The 21,416-nt window shown below is 38.8% G+C and overlaps 1 protein-coding gene, 1 long non-coding RNA gene and 1 pseudogene across 9 annotated transcripts in view; 1 reads left to right on the top strand and 2 right to left on the bottom strand.

Annotated features, from left to right (window-relative positions):
• PPP2R2B (protein phosphatase 2 regulatory subunit Bbeta) overlaps positions 1-21,416 on the bottom strand; it is a 487,138-nt gene that overhangs the window by 305,831 nt on the left and 159,891 nt on the right. For 3 of the 8 annotated variants that reach the window (XM_050794014.1, XM_050794015.1, XM_050794018.1), the window contains exon 1: positions 19,403-19,615. The exons of the other annotated variants lie outside the window; for them this stretch is intronic. The gene's annotated coding sequence lies outside the window, so the exon portion shown is untranslated. Of the gene's footprint in view, positions 1-19,402; positions 19,616-21,416 lie in introns of those variants that run through there. 8 annotated transcript variants of the gene reach the window in all.
• The window catches only part of LOC126956784 (keratin, type II cytoskeletal 8-like), a 320,724-nt pseudogene that overhangs the window by 200,272 nt on the left and 99,036 nt on the right, over positions 1-21,416 (bottom strand).
• The window catches only part of LOC126956816 (uncharacterized), a 272,284-nt gene that overhangs the window by 193,936 nt on the left and 56,932 nt on the right, over positions 1-21,416 (top strand). The window lies entirely within an intron of this gene.

Here is a 21,416-nt window from a genome sequence, read left to right as displayed (position 1 = left end):
AAAAAACATAAAGTAATGCTACTCTTCTATTTTGGGGGATATATATATCAATTTTCATAAAAGTATATCATTAATGTTAATATGTAATGAGTTTATTCTTATTTTTAACTGAATTAATAAATAATTTAAGTGTCAACAGAAATTAACCACATTAATTAAATAAATTTGAGGATCTCAATCACTTTTAAGGTTATAAGGTGATCCTCAGAACAAATGGTTTAAGAAACACTGTTTTTTGGTTGTCTTTTTTGCTTTTGTTCTGTTCTGTTCTTTCTTTCTTTCTCTCTCTCTCTTTTTTTTTTTTTTTTTTTTTTTTTTTTTGACAGGATTTCACTCTGTTGCCCAGGCTAGAGTGCAGTGGTGCAATCTTGACTCACTGCAGCCTCCACCTACCAGGTTCAAGCAATCCTTTCACCTCGGCCTCCCGAGTAGCTGGGACTATAGGTACATGCCACCACAGCCACACCCACACCTGTCTAACTTTTTAAATATGTTTTGTTGAGATGGGGTTTTGCCGTGTTGCTGGGCTGGTCTCAAACTCCTGGGTTTAAGTAATCCGCCACCTTTGGACTCCCAAAGTGCTGGAATTACAGGTGTGAGCCACCACGCCCAGTCAAAAGAACCACTGTTCTAATGCTTAAGAGTACATGCTTTAAAATCAGATTAACCTGGAGTTCAACTCCTTGCGATACCAGTGATTTTTTGACCCCAGCAAAGTTAAAGTTGTATCAGAATACTCAGTTTTCTCTACAGCAAAATGGGGATAATAATTACTGACCTTATAGGGTAATATGAACAAAATGCTTAAGCCAGAGTTGGCACACAGTACCACATGGTGCCAAATGGTAGATTCTTCCCATTTCATGACTAACATAATGATCATTATATTGTCATCTTCTAAATATGCTCTGGGGTCTCCTGGCTCAGAGTAATTAGTGATATTCTTGTCTCTGCAGGGATTGTCTTCTCAGAGACTTGTCTAACTACAGAGAGCCAACTGTAGTAGGCTAGTATTTGTAGAATAAAGACATCACTCTCTCTCTCACTCCTATAGAACAAGAAAGACCAAAGTATTATACTTGTTCATGAGTTTCTAACTCATGAACTGTAAGAGTCTGGTGCCTAAGAGAGAGAAAAAAATTTTTGAAGGTCAAAAGCTTGCTTTTAAATACTGATCCCCAGTTCCTAAAAGATTGAAAGGTTAGTAATTTTTCTGAGGAAGAAAAAGAAAAGAATGCAAGTTTATTATATAAGAACATTATTATGAAAGAAAACCAAAGTTTGACCAAATGACAGAAAGTAGGACAATCAGTAGGCTTAGTCTAGAGATTAAACATTCACTCAGCCTCTCATGAGTCTTATCAAGCCCATTCCTGAGGTAGGAGATAACTGATGGAAACTACAGGAAAGTTGTGGAAAATTCCACAGACAGTATTGGGAGCTTGTTCCCCAAGTCCTGAAGTATAGCTCAGAGAGGTTGTAAGCTTCTTGGACAAACCTCATGTCTAACCGATATGGTGCTTGAGTAATGGTTGTAACCACTGATCATACAGACTGGCTGAAGACATCTGCTTGAAGTCTTGTAGCCTCAGTATAGAACAAAAGAGACAGCTAAAAGTAGCTTCAGCTCCCCGAGAGAAAAGCAGAAGCAGTTAAGAACACAGTGGTGAACCCAAAGGTGCCAGGAGTCAAAATGAGAACATGGACATGGTACTGGAGGTCATGGTAACACATTTAACAGCAGCAGGTTAACATTAATATCAGGAACCAGATACAAAAAAGTCACAGAAAACATACACAAAACATGTTTGCTAAGTAACTTATATTCAGCCTATTTAAAACAACTTTTACAAATCAATAATTAAAAGACAACCTGATAAAAATGGAGGCAAAATATCGGAACAGAAACTTTACCAAAGGATATATATGAGTGGCAAATAAGCACCTGAAAATAAGCTCAATATTATTAGTCATTAAGGAAATGAAAGTAAAAACCACAGTGAAATACTATTGCATCTCTACTAGAATTGCTAAGACTAACTATATCAAGTGTTGGTGAGGACATGGAGCAACTGGGACTCTCACACATTGCTGGTGGGAGTGGAAAAGGGCACATTGGAAAATATTTGTTATTCCCCTATAAAATTAAACACACACCATTCAATCCACTCCTGTGTATTTATTAGGAAGAAATAAAAACCTATCTCAATCTACTCCTGCATATTTATTAGAGAGAAATAAAAACATGTCCACACAAACATTTGTACTTGAATGTTCTTTTTTTAAGTTTTAAATTTTTTTATTTCTATAATAGAGATGGGATCTCACTATGTTGAACAGGCTGGTGGTCTTGAACTCCTGGCCTCCAATGATCCTACAGCCATGGTCCCACCTTGACCTCCCAAAATGTTGGGATTAAAGGTATGAAGCACTGTCCCTGGCCTGAATGTTCTTAACAGCTTTATTTATAAGCCAAAAACTGGAACAGCCCAACTGCCTACCAACTAGTGAATGGTATAGTACATAAATACAATGTAATAGTACTTAGCAATTAAAAGAAACTCACTCCTATTAAATAACCTAAACATAAATCTCAAAATCAATGTGGTAAGTGAAAGAAGTCAAACAAAAGGCTAAGTGCAATCTGATTTTATTCATGTAACTTTGTAGCAAAGTCAAAACTATAGAGTCAAATGGCAGATCATTGGTTGCTAGTGCCCAGTGGTGGTAGGTTGGGATTGATTTCAAAATAGCAGGAGACAACTTTTGGGGATGACGGAAATGTTCTCTGGGCTATCCAGTATGGAAGCTCCCAAATCACATGTAGCTACTGAACTTTTAATTACATATAATTTAAATTAAATCAAATTTAAATGGAAATAAAAGTTATAATGGAAAGCTTGTAAGTAGGCTTGAAACAACTTGGACATTTTAACCTATTTTTTCAACTGTGAATTTTATATGTTTTAAATAAAAATTAAATATTTCTAGTGAAGATATATTGTCTGAGTTGAGATATGTTGGAAGTGTAAAATACACAATAGACTTCAAAGAATTGATGCGAAAAAGAGATAAAATAGTTCATTATTCTTATATTGATTCTATAACAAAGTGATAATATTTGAATATATTCAGTTAAAGAAAATATATTATTAAAATTAATTTCATCTGCTTCTTGTACCTTTCCCCATTTATTTATTTATTTTTTAGAGACAGAGTTTTGCTCTTGTTGCCCAGGCTGGAGTGCAATGGCATGATCTCGGCTCACCACAACCTCTGCCTCCTGGGTTCAAGTGATTCTCCTGCCTCAGCCTCCCGAGTAGCTGGGATTACAGGGATGCGCCACCATGCCCAGCTAATTTTGTATTTTTAGTAGAGACAGGGTTTCTCCATATTGGTCAGGCTGGTCTCGAACTCCCGACCTCAGGTGATCTGCCCACCTTGGCATCCCAAAGTACTGGGATTACAGGCATGAGCCACCACGCCTGGCCTTTTCCTTTTATTTTTAATTGACACATAATAATTGTGCATCATCACGTTTATGGGGCACGCAGTGATATTTCAATATATGTATCTTTCTTCTATTTTTTGAAAATGTGGCCACTGGAAACCTTTTAAATTATGTAGGTGGCTCACATTATATGTCTTTTGGGCAGTACTGTTCTACCTCATGACTGTGGCAGTGGTTACAACACTGTATGCCCTTGTCAAAACATATTGAATTGTACATTTAAAACTAGAACATTTTTTGAAATGTCAATTGCACTTTATGCAGCTGATTAAATTTAAGGAGACAATCTACATCTAGGAAGACCAGATGAGTTACACTGTAGCAGGAGATAGGACGAGTAACACAGGAAGGGGGTGCCGTAGGGACAGAGGCCTATAGGGAAGACCAGGAAAGGCAAGAGGCTCCTTGGCTGACTGTGGTGACGACAGAAGATAGGGCAGGATGCCATTCCAACAGGGAAGAAGGAAAGTACAGGAGGCTTTTGTGGGTATAAAATGGAATGTTTAGAGCCTAAATTATCAGCTTAAGTCTGAAGACGATTGGATAGGCATGAATTGGCTAAATTACATTTTTTTTCCATCAGCAGACGTAGAAGTTAAAATCTAGAAATAAAGCTGCATTTTTGCACAAGTGAGCTGGTGGACTATTACGACTACATATTTTAAGCCATCTATGTGCATTTTCCTGAAGCTCAGCTCAAGCAGCTCCTCTCCCAGAGCTTCTCCAGGACATTGGTTAAAATGAATGTGTTCCCATATGAGTGTTCCCAAAGTTCAGCTTATATTCCTATTATGGAAAATTTCATCTACCCAGGAGCCAAAGAATGTGGATTAATGTCCTTACAGAAGGGCAAAGTCTACAACAGCATCTCTGTGTTGCCTGGTCATCATCAAGTTGGAGAAGGGGCAAAGTACTAGGTGTACCTGAACATCCCCGCAAGAGGCCAGCCCATCAGCTGTAGTGTGGGATGCACTATGCCTCACACTGTTTAAGTTCTCTACTTGGGAGCAACCCCCTTTTCCATTATCCTGTATAAATGTTGTTGATTTGTCAAGGCCCAGCTAAGTTTTTGTCTTTTCCCATACCACTTTCATTTTCTACTACTTTGAAATCCTACACTACTTTATTATTTAGCAATTGTGAGTTGTTCACTGTTGGGTCCTATGTGTTTATTCTGTCTCCTCAACCAAATGGTGAGGTTCTTGGGGGCATGCCTTTCATTTCCGTAGTATGCAGTGCTTTGTTAGCCTTTCAAACTGGCTGATCGAATGTTGGCAGCATTGAATTCCCTAGAAGGAAAAATCATGTTGTTCTTCCTTATTAACAAATATGATCATAGAGAAAAACTGCTGAGCAGAACAGCAGCAGCAACAATTTTATAAGCTTACCCACAGCCACGTTCTTTATATTCATGCTCACATTTTGTCTTCTAAATCAAACGACCTGATACCTATAACCATGCTTCCCCAAGTGACTGGAGGCACCCCAGGGCACCACAGCGAACTTACAGGAAAGCCAAGACAGATTTTAAATTTTTGAGGGAAACGCTTCTGTGATACACCATATAAACTATTAGCTTGAAGTAGATCACAGTTGCAACATTAGAGTGTACTATATGTCAGATCTTTGTAAAGGTTGGCTGTGATGACAACTAAGTATGGTGCAAAATTCAATATGGAAGAGAAAAGTCTGATTCCAAGTTTCAAGGAACTATGTAGCAATCAACAGCCACACACATTCCACTAGTAAGTACTTGGTGTTTACTTAAAAATTAAATTATTGTTTTTTTCTCTCAATATATATATTTCAAAAGACTTCTAAATTTTTTGAACATATATTTGTATACAGCTGTTTGGGCCTAACTACTTAATAAAGAAATTGTTAGATTTTTTGTTTTTGGCATAAGGGTGTGTTAAACAATTACTGAGACACTAAGGGCTCCATGGACAGAAAAAAGTTTAGCAATCTGCACCCTGTAAGGCTCATATCATTGTTTTCAGGTAGTAGTTGAAGAAGCTGATGACCTAGAGTGTCGAGAAACTTCCCAAGGGCCTACACTAGTCAGTGTCAGACCTGGGATTCAATTCCAGCTTCCCCTCAATATAAAACTCATGCTTTCTTTCTTCTTTTCTTTCCCTCCCTCCCTCCCTCCCTCCCCAGGGTTTTGCTCTGTTGCCCAGGCTGGAGTGCAGTGCCCTGATCACAGCTCACTGCAGCCTCGAACTCTTGGGCTCAAGCAATCCTCCTGAGTTGCCTCCCGAGTAGCTGAGATTACAGGGGTGGGCTCAACTCATGTTTTTAATCCTGGGTTTACTTTAAGATCCTTCAGATCAGCTTCTGGAGGCAGTCACCAAAGGGAAAGCAGATGGTCCATGGAGAAGTAATAGTGGGAGAAGATTTCCCCTGCGGCTAAGAGAGGGCAGTGGGAGGTCACAGAAAGTAGCAGGGTGAGTGACCCTGGCTGTTTCTGACCACCAGCTATTACCACAACATAAATTTACACTGAGGAATTAAGAGACTAACTAGGGGTCCCATGGGGAGCTCATCCATCCTCCTGGACCATGACATTTCGCCACACTAAAATCAGAGGGAAGAGTGGTTAACTTATCAGTAAGTGGAGCAGTTCTTGAATTCAGTTCATTTGCTTCTGGGATATTCTTGGATTTTTATTCCAACCCCAATACACTTCAAGGAATGACAATGTGACCCTTTTCTTGTCCTGATGATCTGGAAGCATTTTCCTCACCATTATGCACATATTACTACCCTCTTAAGAGGTCAGTAAAGCTCTTCATTTCAAAACCTGATTTATTTGCATTCATAATCTCCCTGTTAGCTAGGCAATCTGCATAATAACCTGGCATGAAATATTTTTAACCAGGATTTCCAAAATGTAGAAAGAAGCCCTCATAATAATGGAAGGCATTAACTATCTTAAACAGGAATCCATTTACAGATTAAATTTGCCAAGAGGTCAGCTTGCAGCTGCCACTGTGTTGCAAGCCCACGTGTCCTCTGTGTCACATCCTGTGACATATCTTGAGAAGAGTCAGGGTCTTTTCCAGTCTGCTGGTTCTCTGTTTCAATTAGAATAGATTTAAGAGTCCCCAAGCTCTGGTTTCTAGGTGGCCTTGCACAATATTATTAATAATTCAATCATACCTACGCTGATAACAGATTACATTTCTACCATCCCACAAAAAAGCCCAAACAGATTAAGGACTACCCCTATGGCTAATTTCTTTAGCAGTTTCATATCTGATTGACATCCATTTATCTAATTGCAGCTAGAAGATTTAATTTCCATTTCATTGGCTTAAAATTAATGGGAAAACCCTGTTTATTTTTTAAATATTTGACTCATCCTTTCTCATCTCCTGAATAATGCTGAGATAGTCCATTCTATGGGATGGATTCTACAATATATCAGTTTTCAGCTTGGCTGAAATGAATTCTCTGAATTCTCTGAATTCATTTCAGCCAAGCCTAGCTATTTACAACTTGAAGTCTAACATAAAATTTAATCTTTCATTGCAACTAATTTCATTTTCTCACGAGCCTAATAACAAGAAGGGTAGCAGGATGTTCATTTAGAATTTCAAAAAATTTTAATGATAGAAAAAAATTTGAAGGCTATACAGCTATGGATGCAAAAGCTAGTTTGATCATTTATGAGCTACAATGCCCAGAATAGGTTACTTAACCCAGATTTGAGGCAAGGGTGAGACAAGTGTAGTGCCTCAAGTGCAAGATTTAAAGGAAGTACTCACTCTTGGGGTTATGCAAGGTTAGGATAGCACATGTACAAACATGCAGTGAATACCTTTATCCTTAAATTTTGTGCCATATGGCTGTCGCTTCCTTCACTCTAGTCCTGGGAAGATCTCTGACCATTAGTTGCCTCGTCTGCAAAAGGGTGATGGTAATAGCAATCTTCCTCATGGTGGTATAGTGAGGATAAAATGATACAATACACTTAAGCACTTAGAATATTGCCTGACACATAGTAAGCACTTAATAAATGCTCCATGTTACTATTAATAATATATTACACTGTATTATACAATTTGATCGTGTTACTATATTCTTTCAGCAGTTTCTTATTTTTTAAGAAAATAGTATAAAATCATATTTTTAAAAGAATATAGTATAAAATCATCAGCATGTCCCCCAAACCTAGCATAATCTGGCTCCATGTACTTCTCTGTCAATATATTCTAAAGCTCTCCCTGAAAATCTCACTGGTCTTCCTTTGGGTTCTTAAATAATTTATGTTCCATATTCATCTACCTGTCACAGGGCCTCTGCATAGGCTGTTCCCAGTCTAAAATTATTTTCCATCCCTTTTCATATAGTTAACTCTTCCTCATCTTTTATATCATAGTTCAATCGTCATTTCCTTAGGGTCCAGATCAGTTCTGTCGGACACTTTTTTTTTTTTTTTTTTTTTTAGATGGAGTCTGGCTTTGTTCCCCAAGCTGGAGTGCAGTAGCGTGATCTCAGCTCACTGCAACCTCTGCCTCCTGGGTTCAAGCAATGCTCCTGCCTCAGCCTCCTGAGTAGCTGAGACTACAGGTGCACACCACCACGTCTGGCTAATTTTTGTAGTTTTAGTAGAATCAGGGTTTCACCATTTCGGCCAGGCTGGCCTTGAACTCCTGACGTTGTGATCTGCCCACCTCGCCCTCCCAAATTGCTGGGATTACAGGGGTAAGCCACGGTGCCCAGCCTCTTGACTTTTAAAATAAATCACAGTTGGTACTTACGGATTTATTTTTCTGATTATTGGATTACTGTCTCCCTGTGTCACTAGATGCTAAGTTAGTTCCAAGAGAGCAGAGACCTTTCTGGTTTGGTTGGCAATTTATCCTCACCAGAGCAACATGCAATCAGTAGGTGCATAACAAGTAATTGTTTAAAGAAGGATATAAAAATAATATTGCCACTGGTTATCCTGGCCAGGGACAAGGAAGACACTACGTCATGTGGGAGACTATTGCCTTTTGTATTAAGAGTTCTTACTGCTTGTTTTTTCTCATAGTGAACCCAAATACCTCTTCCCTCTATATGGCCACACCTAGGTCCAATTTTATTTCATAAGCAACCACTTTCTTTGAATATTTTATGAGTTCACAAATACTTGTCAAGTGCCTAGAATGTGTAGCACACTAGGTTTAGTTGGGCATATACAATGAATAAAGGTACACTTCCTATACTTAAGGTTTTTTCAGCACAGTGGAGGGTGAATCACATGCACAAAGCTCTGATTTAAGAAAGTGTAGAGTGTATATTAAGTTCCCTAAGAGCCAGATGCAGTGGCTCATGCCTGTAATCCCAGCACTTTGGGAGGCCGAGGTGGGCGAATTGCCTGAGCTCAGGAGTTCGCGACCAGCCTGGGCAACGAGGTGAAACTCCGTCTCTACTAAAATACGAAAAAATTAGCCAGGCGTGGCGGCATGTGCCTGTAGTCCCAGCTACTTGGGAGGCTGATGCAGGAGAACTGCTTGAACCTGGAAGGCGGAGGTTGCAGTGAGCCCAGATGGCACCACAGCACTCCAGCCTGGGTGACAGAGTGAGGCTCCATCTCAAAAAAAAAAAAAAAAAAAAAAAGAGAAAGAGAAAATTCCGTAAGAGAGGTACAGCATACCCTAAAGAGAGTAACCTTATCATCTGAGGAATCAGTGGCCACTTCCTGAATGAGGAGATTTTTCTGAGGTAACATCTGAATAATGAGTGGGAGGTATACACATGAAGAGTGGTGGGGAGACAGTGAGCATTCTGAAAGAAAGAATAGAGCAGGGATACTTAGGCATTATGCATACTTGCAGAGTTGACATATCCATGATCTCTTGTTCTTTCAACTTTCCTTTTCTTTCTTTCTTTCTTTTTTTTTTTTTTTTTTTTTGAGACAGAGTCTCCCTCTGTCGCCCAGGCTGGAGTGCAGTGGCGCGACCTCCGCTCACCGCAACCTCTGCCTCCCAGGTTCAAGCAATTCTCCTGCCTCAACCTCCTGAGTAGCTGAGATTACAGGCATGTGCCACCACACTCGGCTAATTTTTTTTTGTATTTTGAGTGGAGACAGGGTTTTACAATATTGGCCAGGCTGGTCTTGAAATTCTGACCTTGTAATCTGCCCGCCTCTGCCTCCCAAAGTGCTGGGATTACAGGTGTGAGCCACTGCACCAGGCCTCTTTCAACTTTTGATTCATTCATTCATCTGCTTATTAATTCATACCAAACACTAAGTAAGTCTCTTCAATGTGTCAAGTACTACCTTCATATGGGAAAAAAACAAGTCCAAGCTCTTCTGGGGATTATATGCTGGTAAGATCAAATCCTATCGATAGCCAAGAAACTCTCACCTAACTTGCAGGAAATGTTGTTAAAAACACCATGTGTTCAGCCCTGTAGGCAGATACTTGCCTAATGCTTTATTTCAGGCTTTTTTTGGAATGCAGTTGTCCTGAGGAGGCCCTGTCTGCCCATGCAGGTAAGATGTTCTGAAGACAAGAATGAGTTTATATTTGGCGGAAAAGGTCTATTTGCTATGATTTTAGAAGCATAGAGTCAAGTGCTTAAAACACAAAGAGTGCCAAATAAATGTTTGTCCTTGTTATCATTATTATTACCTATTCAGGATGTAGGAGAAGGCAGAGGAAAAGGACTGATGCTTTGGAAGAGGTAGTCTTCACGTGCAGCCACCCCATGTTTAAGAAAGGCAGGGAGGATACTCTCTCCCATTACAGTGCCTGGCCATCTTAACCCACAGTTTCAAAATAGCCCTACATCCAAGGCAGAAACATGCAAGGAAGTTCTATGCTTAGTAAAAATGGAAAGAAATAGAGGCCAACATATAGTTCCAGTAATGACTGATATTCTATTTATATTCTAGGCTTCTTTACTTTTTGATTTTCTCATTTTCAAGGTTTTTTTTTTTTTTTTTTTTTTAAACATCACATTAAAACAGCTCACTCAGTCTCCTGATCTCCAGTTTGCCTTGAGCTGAGGACTCCACAAGGCATGGTTCTTGGTTTGTGTGTTCATCTTTATTTTGAAAAACATAAACTGAATTAAGAGATGGAAAATTTGAGGAATGCTCTCTAATACCATAAATATACATTGATTACTGCCCAGTCATTCAACTTTAAGGACTAAAAGCTAAACTCTTAAATCCTTTAGTGAATTAAACTGTAAGAAGGGATACTTAAAGGTGATGGGACTATTTACTTCCCATTTACCTCCTACGTCCTAGTAAAATGAACCTAGCTCAGTGCTTTTCACTTTTTACTTATGTAGCCTTTGGTAGGATTTTTGTTCTGGTCAATCCAACTTCAAATCTATGAGGTTATAAGGAATCAGCAAAGAAAATGACATATGGTGGAGAGCAGGTGGCTTTGAGAGGCAATATTAACTATGTATATATGAAATCACAACAACTATAAATATTTAATTTCCAAGGTTTGAAAGAGAAAAGAGGGTTTCTTTGAAAGTGGACTTTAATGCATATGTAAATTAATTACAACTCATGACATTCATTATTTCAGAAAATGATGCAATAATTTAAAACCAATATTGACAATTTGAATGTTACAATACTTTTAAAGATTTATTGCTGTATATTTTTGCTTCCTATTAAAGAAGACCTTCTATTATGAGCAGGATGAAATGCAAAATAGAGGCCACATGGTTTCTGTTTGTCAAGCTTGTGTAACTTGGACTCAGAGGAGTTCATCCATGGCGTCCTTTGGGAAGCAGTGGTTAGGGTGGTGGCAGTTTACACAGTTATCCCACTGCACTGCATCCTGGTATGTCATTACAGCCTATGTAAAGATCACCTCCAAAAGTTAATGACTTGTATGATTTCCTGGACACCATACTAATCTCTGGTGATCTTCAACCTTAGTATGTATCTATATTAACAAATTTGATCTCCTGACATAATCAGCTTTTAAAAGTACTTAAAATCTGGGAACCAATTAGGCATTCACATGGTATAAAGGAGCTATTGCTGCAAAAAAATGTTGTTGTCCTGGTTAGCCCTAATTTAAGGATGAGACATGAGTAGATGGGAACACGGGCAAAGAATAAAGGTCATGTGTTGATGAATAAAAATAGCGTTGGGTTTTATGAACAAAGCCATTTCTTTGGCTACATGATGTAGACAGCAGATTTGGTAGCCCAAATGGAAGACCCAAGACCTAGTGGGAGTTGGCATATCTTTTGTGGTACAATTTAGGGCCAAGATACTCTGAGTCTCTCTCCAGCTCAAATGTATCTCCCCAACCAGTCTTCCACTTTCAGCATTAGAATCAACAGTGGCTTCCAAAAGGTCATTTTCATAAAGATGTTCTGGTTAAAATGCACACATTAGAGAGCTAAAAAATCAAGATGTCGTTTTTTTCTCTTTTCTTTTATTCTCCATATCAATTTTAACAGAAGAATCAAGGTTTTATGTACTACATTGCTCTCAGATATATCCTTATCTATCTTCAGTACGACCAGTCTGGTCCAAGCCACCATCATCTTTCATCTGGGCTTGGTAACACCCTCCTCACTGGTTTTCTTACATCCCAATTTTGCCCCTTGAAATTTGCTGTACTCTGCCAAATAGCCAGAAAAAAATTTTAAAAAATGTGAATCAGATCATGTCATTCTTCTACTTAAAATTCTCCAATGTCTACCCCCTGGACTCAGAGTAAAATTCAAATTGTTCACCCTGGCTTCAATGCAAAACATTCTTCTTATAGCCCTTTGCATGCCCACCTCTCTCTCATTCATACATCATCTTCCCCTCCTACTCAATAAATCCAAAGAAGTCATTCTAGCTATTTACACACACACACACACACACACAAACACGTACACATGTGTGCAATTTACATACCCCTCCCCCATTGCTATTCCTTCATAACAATTGCCACTTGTGAAATTTCAGCACTCCAGGCATTCATCCCTCGGTCCTGAAGATGTTGTCCCTTTATCCTAAGTTTAGTTGTCATACTCAGGTGCAGATTTAGAGAAAGAATCATTATATTTCCTTAATGACTGACTCATAGATTCACTGGCCTTTGTTCCTTTCCAGGATACCATTCTATTTGGTTTATATATTATGCTACATTCTGAGTCACTGCAGCAAAAATCACTGTTGTTGGGTCCTTCTTCTCTGCCCAAATTCTTGTGCTTGCTTCCTCCTTGCTAATATTTAAAAATCATTAACCAAGACAAAAAAAAACAAAAACCAAAAAACTTCTCCATTTCAACACTGTTACTACATCTTTCTCTTCTCATCCTTTTTTGCAATGAAACTCTTTTAAGAAAACTTACTGCCTCATTACTCTGAATTCTCACCCTCCAGGGCTGATGGAAAAGTCATGTTTTTAGAAACTGGACTTGTAAGATGCATGACTTTCACTTTGGGGCGAGCTATGTTTCCCGTTAAACTAAAAGCTCCTTGAAGACAATGCATTAGTATAGCATCTCTAAAGAAAATAAAAAATTGTATCACTTTGAAGAGGTTTGCACAGCATCTGACCCATGGTTTGTACTTAAATATTGGTTTGGAAACACCACAGTAACCACAACAAAAAGGTGCAAAGGGTTAATACTTTTAAAAGGCATTTCAATTTTTGAGTTATTCAAGTTCTTTTCAACCCAGAAGAGTGAAAACAAGGAAAATCCTAACCACACGTTACTACCTTTTTTTTTTTTTTGACTGCTCAGAGAAAGTTCTATCTCTTTGAGTATATAGTAGGTCTCATTATATATTTAATCAAATGATTTCAAGTATGCATGCTGGGCAGAGAATGACAGAGAGAAATAAAGCAAGTGATTTTCCTTCATTCTTCTTTATCTGTCTTGGTTGCTGTCATACTCCTACAGCCAAACCCAATATCTGACACATGACTGGCACCTGAGATATGTGAAATAAATGAATGAATGTATGCAGCTAATACATGACAGAGTATTCCAAGCCAGGTTTTTTCTGATTAAAAGCCCGTGTCCCACAACCAAACTGTGTTGACTTCCCTCATCCATCTGAGTGAGTTCATACTCACTCAACTCCAAACAACAGCTCCAGATCCTTGCTATGTAGTGAAGGTTTAACGTTTGATCTGTAGACTATGCCAGAATAGCAACTCTACAGGCTAAAAGCTCAGTAGTTTCAATTTTGTGACTTGTAATATGAAAAAATGTTGGGCACTGAATTAAACATTTATTTAGAAAATTAAATTAAACCCGTTTGCATATCATGGCAGCCACTGATATAGCTCTGCCTCTTAATAGCTGTGTAACTTTTGATAAGTTACTTAACATCTTAATCATGAATTTGCCCATCTAAAAAATGGGCTTACAAATATAAGTTAATTACCAGAGATATCTTTGTGAGAAGTGAAAAAACAAAGGTAAAGTGCATAATATGTGGCACATAATCAGGCCTTAAGTGAAGGTTATAGTAATTATTACAAATAATCCCTACATTATAGGAATTATTTGGGTTTCTGAAAAGGTGCTTGGCAGAAAAGATGAAAATCTCTTCCTTTGAGTCTATTTGCTCATTTAAATTTAGTGGCAAAAGCAAGCTGCATCATAGTTACTTCTGTAATAACCAGCGACATGGGCTCTACACCCTGCCTGGCACAGGCTGCCTTTGCTGTGCACTGTAAAGCCTTTACCAGGCCCAATGCAGTGGGAAGCACAGAGTGGGTGCTCAAGAAATGCTTGTGTCTTCTGGTGCCACTTTTTGATCCTTGCTGTATACCCTCCTCAACTGCCATTATCTGTGTGTGTGCTTTTGTCACCAAGTGCCTGCCTCAGTAAAAGGTCATTCCTTGTATAGCATTATATATGAGCCTCAGAGCCAAAAAAAATGTTTATTCTGCTCATTGGTGTCTATCAGTTTAAGAAATCCATTTTATAAGTAAAGATCTTCATTGATAGAGAGGTGCAAAGTTACGCCCAAGGGCACACAATTAATGGTAGAGTTGGTTCTAGAACCTAATTGACCTGGTCCCTTCACATTTTTTATGAATAAGATGGGTTACACATAAATAAACAATGTATCTTCTGCCTCATAGTCAATATTCTAATACCACAGTGGCCGACAAAATCAAGCATTTCAATTCTTTAGTCCAATCTTATTTCATAATCTATCTGTAGCAAGTTCAGAGGTGAAGGAATGTGAGCAGGCTAATGAACTTAGAAATGATAAGTTTTGCTTTCCTCACCTTTTACTGAGTCCTGTTGTTTTATTTGCTACCCAAGGATGCAAAGTATTTATTTCACAGTAAAATGCCAAGCAATCTGACATCTCCTCCTGGTTAAAACAAAGTCATCTCAATGCAGATGGATACATGTCATTATGCAAGCTATCTGCTTTTCAGAGCTGCTGCCTCAAACTTCCTGCAGTAAGATGTCCCCTCATACTCCTGCAGTACCCCACCCCTGGCCCTGGCTTTCCTTGAAAACATATAATCTTGTCTACCTGCATTTTTGTATGTTTAGGCTCTAGCAAGAATCCATTATGAAAATGACAGAACTGCCAGAAAGAATTATGACTTCACTGCTTAACAAGCTGTGAATTCACTGTGAAGGTAGCAAGGCAGAGAAGCAAAGAAACAGGAGGAAGAATATACCTGAAGGAAAACTCGCCTTGGGCTTCGTATTACTGCAAGTAGAGAATGGTTTTCCCAGCCTTTCAGGATTTACATGTTTCCTCCACCACAAACTACTTAAGTTTCTTTCCATAGTGCGGGGCAGGATTTTTACCTTTTACCTAAAGTTGGTAATACTAAGAATGATGAAGTTGATGATAATGACAGTTTGAATTTATTGAGAGGTTAATAGGTATAATAGTAGGCTAAGCATATGTGCATATTATTTTATTCAATACTCACAACTTCTCTATATAGCACTCCCATTTAAATCCTTTAAGGACCTCCCGTTGCCTTTAGGATAAAGTCCAAATGTTTTAACACAGTTTATGAGACTCTCTAAGATTCCATGAACTTTCGCCTCTCTCTCAACTTCATCTAACACCACTCTGCACCTTTCTGGAATGGTCTGGTCTCATCTATACTTTTGGTTCTTCCAGTGTTTATACTTTGTCTTGCTTATAGGCCTTTAAATACATTCCCTTGTAACCACATTACTCCTACTAGTCACCAGATTATCTCATACCTCCCTTTAAGACCTTACTATTTTTTTTCCTAGAGAGGCTATCTCCAACCCCTAAGCTAGTTAAGTTTTCCTGTTGTTTGCTTCCAAGGTTCATTCATGGTTAAAAAAGAGGAAAAACTCTTTTGTAACTCTATACTTGAAATGACTATTTAAATATGCACCTTTTCTGTGAGATTTAACCTCTACGATGGCTGACACCATGTCTTCTAATTCACAGTTGTTTCACTAGCCTCTAGCTGAATGCCTGACACAGAGTAGACTTTGAATAAATAATTAGAAATCAATCATATGCAAAATCTATATATGAATGTTCCCATTTATTAGATGAGGAAACAGGTTAAGAGGAGTTAAATAACTTGCCCAAAGACATAGTTAGCATATGGTGAAGCCAAGCGTTGAATCAAGAACTGATGTCAAAACTCATGTTCACAATTACTCTGTAACACTGTCTTCTCCAAATTCCCTCCAGTTATCACAGAAAAAATAAAGTATATTTCTATAGGATATGTGTCTTACAGAAAAATTTGGTAGAAAAAGCTCCCAGGATTCAGGGACGTGATCTTTTTCCCATCTGATTTCAGAACTACATAAAATAAGCTGGATGATTTAATATCTTTCTGCACCCTGGGCATGATGGTATACCTCTCCAAAATCTGGTTTCTGCTTCTCAACTATAGGTGGTAGTGGATAATAGGCAACCTATAGCTACAGCTGTTAGTCCTTCCCACTGATCAACATGCAAAAAGGAAAGTGAGTTTCTCACATTCTAGAGAGATGTTGCCCAGGCAACAAAGACAAAGCCAGAGCAACAGACCACCCAGCTGAGAGAGGCTCTGTCTTCCGCACATCCTCCCATACCAGTGCCTACTTTTGTGGGGCAGCAGATGACTATGTTCATACACCCTTTTAATGGGGTGCCCCTGAAGGACTTACCTGCCCCAACTGGACACAGTTGGCAAAGACATCTCCATGAATAGCCCAAACAATAGCTCCAGATTCTTGCTATGTAGCTGAGGGTTTAACGTTTAATCTGTAGACTATGCCAGAATAGCAACTCTACAGGTGAAAAGCTCAGTAGTTTCATTTTGTGACTTGTAATAAGAAAAAAATTTGGGCACTGAATTCCGTCTCTACTAAACATACAAAAAACTTTATTGGGCGCCTGTAGTCCCAGCTACTCGGGAGAGGCAAAATTAAACTTGCAGTGAGCTGAGATCCGGCCACTGCACTCCAGCCTTGCATATCATGGCAGCTCCATCTCAAAAAAAAAAAAAAAAAAAAAACAAAAAAAAAACAAAAAAAAAAAACACATTTATAGAAAATTAAACTGCCTGTTTGCATATCATAGCCACTGTCTGCCTTTAATAGTAACTTGACAAGTTACTTAACATCTTAGTCATGAATTTGCCCATCTAAAAAATGGGCTTACAAATATAAGTAATTACCAAAGATATCTTTGTGAGAAGTGAAAAAACAAAGGTAAACTGCATAATATGTGGCACATAATCAGGCCTTAAGTAAAGGTTATAGTAATCATTACAAATAATCCCTACATTATAGGAATTATTTGGGTTTCTGAAAAGGTGGCTGAACAGAAAAGATGAAAATCTCTTCCTTTGAGTCTATTTGCTCATTTAAATTTAGTGGCAAAAGCAAGCTGCATCATAGTTACTCCTGTAATAACCAGCGACATGGGCTCTACACCCTGCCTGGCACAGGCTGTCTTTGCTGTGCACTATAAAGCCTTTACCAGGACCAATACAGTGTGAGGCACACAGTGAGTGCTCAAGAAATGCTTGTTGAAGCTGTCAACCATGGGCCGTGCAGGCAGTTTAAGGCACAGTAGGCATCTGGATCTTTAAAGGAAATGGTACTGTTCTAAGAGTCATTAAATGAGTTCTTCAGGGAGGGCAGTAACAATGTGCCATCTGATTGCTTTGTTCAGAAGTACTTTCCGACTGAGTTAACCTACTAAAGACGCTGTTCTTTGCTGCATAACCTCATGACTGCCAGTCCCTGCTAGGAAGTGGCTTTTCATGATGGCTTGCTGGTACATGTGTACATGGAAGGAAGAGGCTGGCTACAGGGGAGAGAGCCCCAGAGCAGAATGAAGCTCCTGCCAACCTGCTCCAGCACGCTGCTCCAGCACACTGTTGTGTCCTTTTATGCTGTGTGTGTGTGTGTGTGTGTGTTTGTTTTGTAGGGGAGTGGGTGGGTACATCTGCAGTACCCCCTACGTTTGAAAAACAGGTCTGAATCTCATAGAATTCTACTAGAAAATCATTCCTCAAGCATAACTTAATTTTCTGAAAGTATTTTATCCTTTCACCACCAAAACCTCTTTGGAGAGAATTAAAATGGAAAAATGTGTAAATAAGTACATCTCTAAATTAAACCATTTCTGCCTGAGCAGACCTAATTAGCCTTTTCTAGGGTGCAGAGTACAGTATGTTGTCTCTGGTCTTTGTTCTTCAGTAAAAGACTTCAGAGGGAAAAACTATTCTAGAGTGAGTAGCCTCCAAATGTTAATTTTGCAAAACTAACACTAGTGACTCATTAATATTTGTAAATCATCTAGATTTTGCTATTTTGAAAAAGAAACCCCAAGTACTAATTAATAAAAGATATCATGTCTTATTAACGTTCACATAGTAATTACCAAAATCACAAATTCATCTGCTAAGTAGTCAGCAAACAAGACAAATGACTGTGCTCAGTTGAACAGATTATCAAATACCTTTGGGAGTACAACCTAATAGCCCCAACTAAACCATGAATCAAGCAGCTACTCCTTTTGCTACATGGACAGGCAATAACAATTTCATCTCTCATGTGAGGCGGGACAGAGCAGTGGAGACATCCAGCAACTCGCCTTCTCTAGAGCACACGTGCTTATGCAAGTGTCAGTGTTGCTCATGTATCTTTCTCTTACAACCTTTTACTGACACTTAAGATTTCATTTCTTAGCAAGACATGAGAAAAGACTCAAAAGATGTCACCTAAAGTTAGACATCATCCTGCTAGCTTCTGCATGTAAAATACATATTGGTGAGCCTTCTCAGCTCTCAACATGGAGAAGAAATTTCATCTTCCTGTGAACTTCTATATCAGTTCATCTCTGCTTCTCTTCTGACACTCATTACCTGTACACATTCCACACCTCCTCCCCTAGAAAGGCATCTCAAGAACACAGACCATGTCTCACTAGCCATTCAAGTATAACAACAAGTACTACTACTATTAATTAAGATACCTACCATTTCTTATGACTATAAGTGTGCAAGTCACTTGGATGAATGCTTTAATTTATTTAACTTTTATTTCTTCTTGTCATTTAATATTTACAACAGCCACTTAAGGTAGGTTTATCCTCACTTTACCACGAGGCAACTGAGGCTAAAAGAGGCTGAGTGACAGAACTGGGATTCATCCCTAGGTCTGAAAGATTCTAAAGCCTTTGCTAACCTGTATGCTAAACTGTACCTATGCTAAACTGTACCTATCTAATATGGTGCCTAGTTGAGGGTTAAGTACACAGCAGACATTGATAAATTTTGGTAGAATGAATGAATATCTTAATATCAATTAGCTTCTGCATCCCCTTGGTAGTTAAGATTAAACCTTTGCAGTTTCTGCTTTTCTGTTTTCTTCCAGGTGTGCATGATATCAAGGATTATTGTTAGTACTGGGTATCAAAATGAAAGCTCTCCTTACCTTTTTTATATCAGAAAATAAACACCTCTCCAGGACTCTCCCTCCTAGTTCAGAGTCTGCCAGGATGATATTCACTATTGGACACATTTGATGGCTTTTCATTTGTATTGGTGTTACTCACATGTTGGAGTAAGCTAGATGGTAGGAAGCAGCCTAATGTTCTTGGCACCTCCTCCCAGCTCTCTTCAACATCCTAGACTCTATAGCACATGGGGCGGGGAGCTCAGGGTCTGGTGGCCACTGACTTCACAATAGTCAATGTTTCCTATTGGTGGGGTAATGGGCTTTTGCTAGTTTAACCCTCTCAGTACATAGCATTCTCCCACTATCCTGGTAACAGTACCTTTACCATACAGCCCATGGGCTTGGAGGAAGTACACCCTACTCTCAGTTCTAGAGTAGAACTCTGGGTGGTTTAAGCCCATCAGCACATCCGATTGGCTTTGCTGTAGTGATTAGTTCAAATAAGAAGACTCAGTTCAGGCCAGTGAGAAATAAGGAGGTGTTTGCTGGGGCTTCTGGAAAAAAATGCTTCCTGGCTCAGAGAACTACGAGGGAAGAAGTTCTCTCTCCCTGTGGGAGATTCATGTAGAATAATAAAGATCCAGAAGGTACTGGAAATAATTTTGGAAGTATAATGGAATCCAGCTTTAGGAGTAAGCGAAATGTCATAGAAAGCCAAGAAGAAAAATGTAAAAAAAAAGCATTTGATGACATAGGTGAGCCATGTAATCAAGCCTTGCTCCAAGGCTTTGACAGCTCCAGGTGTTTCAGCTACATGAGAGTCTACATTTCTTCTTTTCTTTTTTTGTTTAGCTGGTTTTGAGCCAGATTTTCTCTGACTTGACACTAAAAGATTCACAATATACCTAGGTGACAACTTTGATTGTTTCATGCTCATCCTCATATTTACTTTCCTTTTTTCCAGAAAAACAAGTATGACAGAGGTCTGAAGGACCAGGGGGGACCACTTACTAGCTCATCACAAACTTGAAGCAGGCAAAATGTACCTGTCAGAGCCTAAGTAGAACTGGATTGCATGGTGTATGGCAATGATCTTCCAGAGTTCTATCAAGAGTATTTGACACTAGTGAACTGTGTTGGAGTCGATTCTCTCTATGGCAGTCACAAAGCCTAATTGTGAAAACATGATGAGATCATTGTGCAGTTAGATCATTGCACCATTGGCATTCCTAATAAACAGATCAGCTTAGCCCAGCACAATCCCTAGTGGGTTTGTGGGAAACCCTTCTTGGGTTTCACATATATTAAACATTTTCAAATGAATTAATGAATGGTAGGAGTGCAAATTAATTCAGCCATTATTGAAGACAGTGTGGCAATTCCTCAAAGACCTAAAAGCAGAAATACTATTTGACCCAGCAATCCCATTACTGAGTATATATCCAAAAGAATATACATCATTCTATTATAAAAGACACATGTGCACATATGTTTATTGCAGCACTATTCACAATAGCAAACACATGAAATCCATCCAAAGACCCATCAATGATGGACTGGATAAAGAAAGTGTGGTACATATACACCGTGGAATACTATGCAGCCACAGAAAAGAAGAAATGGTAGTTCGTTCCTTTGCAGGGACATAGGTGGAGCTGGAGGCCATTATCCTTAGCAAACTAACACAGGAACAGAAAACCAAATACAGCATGTTCTCATAAGTGGGAGCTAAATGATGAAAACACATAGACACATAGAGGGGAAAAACACACACTGGGGCCTTTTGGAGGATGGAGGGTAGAAGGAGGGAGAGGATCAGGAAAAATAACTAATGGGTACTAGGCTTAACGCCTGGGTGATGCAATAATCTGTACAACAAATCCCCATGACACAAGTTTACCTATGTAACAAACCTGCACTTGTACCCGTGAACTTAAAAGTTAAAGAAAATATCAGGTACTTAGATAATGATGTTCTTCTCTGACACCCCCGTGCTTACAAGAACAATTGCAACTGAAAAACACAAAGTCAGCACAGATAAGGGAATTAC

This window comes from Macaca thibetana, chromosome 6 (genome assembly GCF_024542745.1).
Source record: "Macaca thibetana thibetana isolate TM-01 chromosome 6, ASM2454274v1, whole genome shotgun sequence".
NCBI lineage: Eukaryota > Metazoa > Chordata > Mammalia > Primates > Cercopithecidae > Macaca > Macaca thibetana.
This window is presented reverse-complemented; position numbering and strand designations above follow the sequence as displayed.